This window comes from Ctenocephalides felis, unplaced genomic scaffold (assembly GCF_003426905.1).
Source record: "Ctenocephalides felis isolate EL2017-DRISC unplaced genomic scaffold, ASM342690v1 CF-g0.4_SCAFFOLD_01886, whole genome shotgun sequence".
NCBI classification, from domain to species: Eukaryota; Metazoa; Arthropoda; class Insecta; order Siphonaptera; family Pulicidae; genus Ctenocephalides; species Ctenocephalides felis.
Window position 1 is genome coordinate 61,722,270 of NW_020538040.1, and position 5,723 is coordinate 61,727,992.

Below are 5,723 nucleotides of genomic sequence, written 5' to 3' on the forward strand. Positions count from 1 at the left end.
AGTTCGAAAATTTCGGAACAAATGGAAAAGCGATGCAAATCGACAAAAACTTTATGGGAAATGAAAGCTAGTATACAACAAAATTCTCTATGTTTAGATTTGCATTTGTTGCTACTTAATGCAGCTTTAGTTTTATTTATTGAAATAACTTATTTTGAGCTTTGGTATTATTGAGCCGGAAGGAAAAGTCTTTAATTTTCAGAATCACATAATCGGTTTGATTAGAAAAAAATATTCTTATAGTATTTGATACATGTACAATTAATTTCCATATTATTAAGAATAGGGGAGACTGCGTACAGGTGTGCCAGGGTACGGTAGTTTACAGTCATCATAACAGCTAAACTATACTGAGAAAAAATCCAAGGCGAGAAAGATATAGTATGTTTGTTTGAACAAGTTCTCATTATGCTTAGTCGACGCCCGATGATCTGTAGATGCGATCTACATTACTTTTAAAGAGTCAAAATTAAGTTTTTCGTTCGATTTCTTTGAATAATATGTTACTTATATAAAGCTAGATTACTTTGTTTGTTATTTTGCTATAAGTTGAACATTAGTAGGTAATTACCAGCAATTAGTTCTTGTTTAGATAATTTAGTTCGATCATAACGATGATTTGTCTTCAAAAGTGTGCGTTGAGTACGGTTTGTGACAAATTTTATGAGTACATCTGTGACATGCATTTTTCGTCGTTCTTTTCGGGTGAAGATCAAACAGATACAAAAATCAGTAATCACTAACTAAGAGACAAAATACGAAAGAGAAGGAAAAGGCGAGTTCAATATAAGAAGAAAAGGGTTTACAAAGATTTTCTTATAAACTTTATTATACGCTTTATTTAAATGTTTAAAATATGTTGTGCTGTGTTCCATATTATTGTTATCAACGACAAGAAAGACTGTTTTGTTGAATAAAGCGTTTTCATCCCAAAAAAGCATGATCATTCTAGAACTAAAACTATACTTTGAAGACTCCCGAATATTTAGTTTTTATTTACCATGATATTAAATTAAACAAAATTTGATAAATTGAATGACCTAACACCAACCTACCCACACATATATATATATATATATATATATACATATATACGAAAAACATTGCAACCTAAGACTATTACCGCGAGATTGAGTAAAAAAAAAGATCTGAACTTTTAGTTTTATTAAGTACTTGCGTGCGTACGTCACATTAACAGTTCTGAAGTAGAACTTTTCCGCATTTATGCCTCTGACATACAAATCGCTACTGCATCTAGTACATCGATTTATTTTGAAGCTGCAAAAGAATATTTCATTACTCTTGATATTAGTTTTCTCTTCTAATTTTTTTTTATTGAAGTTTTATATTGGCGCAAGAGCTACTTTTTGCCGCAGCATTATATGCTCGCAGTTTTTCAATTTGCATATTTCCAATGCTGACAGGTTGATTAAATAACGTTTTACTTAAATACGATGCATCGAGGTTAATATATTTTTTCATACTTTCAATTTATTATTGTAATTACTTGAATTGCTGCGAGTACAAGAGCAGCACCTGTGAGGAAAACTGTATATATTAATATTTATATATTTATACCTTGGCATTCGTTCAAATCAAAATCATTGCATTTTGCGTTTGCATTTGCAAAAGCTAAACTGTGAAATATTAAACAAATATTATATTCATCAAATAAATTTTTATGTAAGTATGTCTAAGCTACTTCAGTTTATAAATAATAAATCTTCCAATGTTTTACGTGTAGTTTTAGTTCTGTAAAAAGTTGAAATATTTATTTCTGAATGAGCAAATACACCCCGGACATAAACCAAAATTTATTTTTTACACAATCTTAAAGCAAATATCGTTTAGAAATTATTGAAATAGAATAAGCATTTTCAGATAAAATACAAATTAGTTGTTAATTGTGAAGAACTTTATGAATATTGAATACAATTAGAACCTGTCGATTGTTTTGTTTTTTTTTTTTTAAATTAAAAACAACCGGCATTTAAAGTTAAATTTAGCCTTTATCTTCATGTAATAGTTAATTACTCTAAGTTAACTTTATACGTGAAATTTAATCAGATGTATATATTTCAGGAATTTAATGTAGAGAACAGTTGATTAATACGCAACTAGAAATCCAATTTGTGTATTACAAGCATAGACCTAATAGTAACAAATGCAGCAATAATTTTATACCCTATTGGTTGCTCTCGATCTATATTTTGAGTATTATTACCTATATTAATATTTGATATTAATATCTAGGTCTGCAGCTATACATTTGATAATATTGCATTCATGTATCCAATATAATGGGTTTGTTATTACTTGAGAATTTATTTCAGTTTTATTATATTTTGAGTATAATAGATTTTTTTTCAGTTTTTACGTCTTTACCAAATTATGTAGTTTAGTAGTTCGTATTTTTAGTCATTAAAATAGCGTATTAAAAGCTTAAGTTTGGGAGTCAGTTATCAATTCGGTATTATGCTGCACTGAAAACGCGTTATTAGGGATTACCTTTTTCGAAGAAAAGTTCCAGAAATTGATATTTCTGGTTAATTAATTAATTATGATTATACTTTGAGTATAATGGATTTTTTTCTGTTTTTACGTTTTTTTTCAAATTATGTAATTTAGTAGTTCCCATTTTTAGACGTTAAAATAGCGCATTAAAAGCTCAAGTTTGGGAGTATCAATTGAGTACACTGCACTGAAAACGCGTTATTAAGGATTGCCTTTTTCAAAATAATGTAAGTTCTAGAAATAAATGTTTTTTAATTAATTAATTACTAATTCTTAGTATTGGTCTAACAAATTAAAAGGTTTACCATTTTTTTTCTAAACTGCAAAACGCAAAATTGTACATCTTGCGGATTAGTTTCTAACGGCTCAACTCCTCTCCTCATTACATAATTCCAGTATAATTCCAACTGGAGTGAATAATAACAATGATATATATGTAACAGCTGTATGTTTGTATTGCAAACACTTGTGTACTAATTACTTTAATGCACGGCAAACAGAGTCGCGACTTTTCTAGCATTATTCTCATTGCGATATTTTTTTCAAACAGTGATAAAGTCAAGAGAAATCCAACTGTAGTAGGTCGGGAAAACGCTTTTGTCTGCCTACTCGTGCCGTATTCCGTTTCCCTCAGATTTCTGATGTTGAACTTTTGTTTGACCTGGATAGAATGGTCGTATCATTATTGTCCAAATCTTACGAGCTTGCTCTACAGCTACTCTGTAAATGGTTTTAACTGATCTAATGATACTGTGACATTGCATTCCCGTACGGATAAGATAAAGCGTCTCATCGGATCTCCACAAAATTGCAAATGGGCATTTCATAAAAAAACGACAGTCTATTGAATACATTGTTTACAGCAAAACTAACCTAAACTTGTCATCTCTTTGAACTTGAATATTGGCTTCTTTTCATATCTTTTGTCGATCACTGGACTTACCAAACTCATATGCTCTCAAAAACAACGTTCGTGCCATAGTTGGATGAAATGATCAATACATAATCAGGCATTATCTAAAACTATCTTATAATGGCTAATAATATCACTATTACCATACGTACATGGCGACTGATTTTTGAGCATTGACCATACTTGAGTCACTTCGACATTCCTCCATTGTATATGAAACAATGCAGTCTATGCTTGCTATCAAATGCTGAAACGGAGAATGTTGTCGGAATCGCTGCACAAATAGATCATCTTTTTACCATTGCAAAGAGTGATACAAATTTGAAATCTGTTATCGGCATTCCTACGTTGTACTACTACTGATATCATGTGAGCGATATATTTTTAACATATATCTAAACTTTTGTTTATTTTGTTATGTATTTTTAAACATTGCCGTTTATCTCCCAATAGCAACGTCGTAAGAATCGAAGTGATGCCTGGTTATACATCTTCATTCTTCTACTTCCAAACATTGTTGTTAAAAAATTCTTAAATTTACTTGTTTTTAAAATATTGGCGGTTGACTTTTTTACCCGCGGACCTTTTTACCCGCTCCGCTCTACCCGATATTACTTTTTTAAAACAAGATATCCATATGTTGCATTGATAAAATGAGCAAGTGCTGCTCATTAAATTCAGCTACATCCAATACTTTGCTGCATCTTATAAAAATGTCTTATAAAACAGTTCTGAAAAGCAGAAAGTTATAGCAACTACAATCTTAGATATACAGTCAACCCTCCGTTAACACGGCATTCTGGGTACACGGTTCCCATATTAAAGGAGTATTCTGGGTACACGGAGCTAAAAACCCGACATTTCTCCGACTACACGGACTTCCTACTACATGGTTTTTGTTTAACAGCCTATAAGTTCCTTGCGCAACCTATGAGTGATTCTACTAACTTGATATCAAAAGGGTATTAATGTAAGTTTTGTTATTGACTTTTAGTCTTTTAGACATGTCTGATTATATAATAGCTGCCTAAGAACACGTTTTAACTGACTACTGCCTCGCGCCAATTTTTAATAAGATGTCTATATCATACATGTCATTTCGTCCGTATTACTCCTAATCCAAGTTGTATTCTTTGGTCTCTATATAGCACGATAAAAATGGTGCAATTTGTACTAACTCTGAGTCTCTTATAGCACGGATACCATACTGCACTATATAAGTTTCCATAGAACGCACTACGAATTAGCCTGAATTTTATGTTAAATACAAGTTTTTTTATAGCATGGTCCCCATACTGCACGGTACGGACTTGCCGCGTTAACTGAGGGTTGACTGTACCTACCTTTTACGATCACTAATAGTATGCTTTTACCAGATTTACAATATAAACTCAGCGCGTAATAGTTGGGGGTTTGTCACATACTACTATTGTCAAGTGCCAATGTATCATTTCCCGAATTGAACTGGTCGGCGGTTTGCGTCTTAAGAATCGCGACAAATAGCCTATAGAAACAACATATATATATATATATATATATATATATATATATATATATATATATATTGGAATATATTTCGATCCCGCCGCCTTCTGAATGGCGTTTCACAATGCGGCCCTCGAGTTTGCAGTGCGCTCAAGCACGGGGCGGCTTCGATCTCTGCTCGCAGGCGGTTAAGCTCGGTATCCCTTACTCCGTCTTCAGCAGTTCTTACCTCAGTGACCGAGTTTGCTCGTTTGTTCCAAAGTAAGCGAGTTGCAACCACTTCGAACAACGATTGCTTCTCGACGGCCAGTCTCGACAACCATATTCTACGTACCTCATCATTTGTCATTGAAGAACCGAATGGAGTTCGAAGGTTATCCGAACACCGTGACACAGACCTATCTATTATAATACTAATAGACATTGATTTCTGGATCTTACATTCATTCGAAAACCATCAATCCTTAATAACGCGTTTTTAGTGCTGCAGTATATCCAATTGCTTACTACCTTGGTAAATAAACTTTTAACTAGTGGTGCCATTTATGGCATCATGCCTTAAGGCTAATTGGTGAAACTTCCCGTGCCAGAAATGATTGTTTTTGAAAAAGCTTTAAATTTATTTGAAAACTTTGAATAAACTAGATTTTAGAGAATTTTGAAATTAAAAAAAAATTATATTTTGAAAATTTAGAACTTTTCCTATGCAATCGCGTTGCATAGATGTTCAAGAGATGAAATATTAAATTGGCACGGAACCCTTTATAAAATATCTGATAATTTGATGTGCATGCCTAATGATGATTTTTGA

The 5,723-nt window shown here is 32.2% G+C and overlaps 1 pseudogene; it reads right to left on the minus strand.

Annotated features, from left to right (window-relative positions):
- Positions 1–5,336, minus strand: part of LOC113375172 — a 10,946-nt pseudogene extending 5,610 nt beyond the window's left edge.
- Positions 5,337–5,723: the final 387 nt, after the last annotated feature.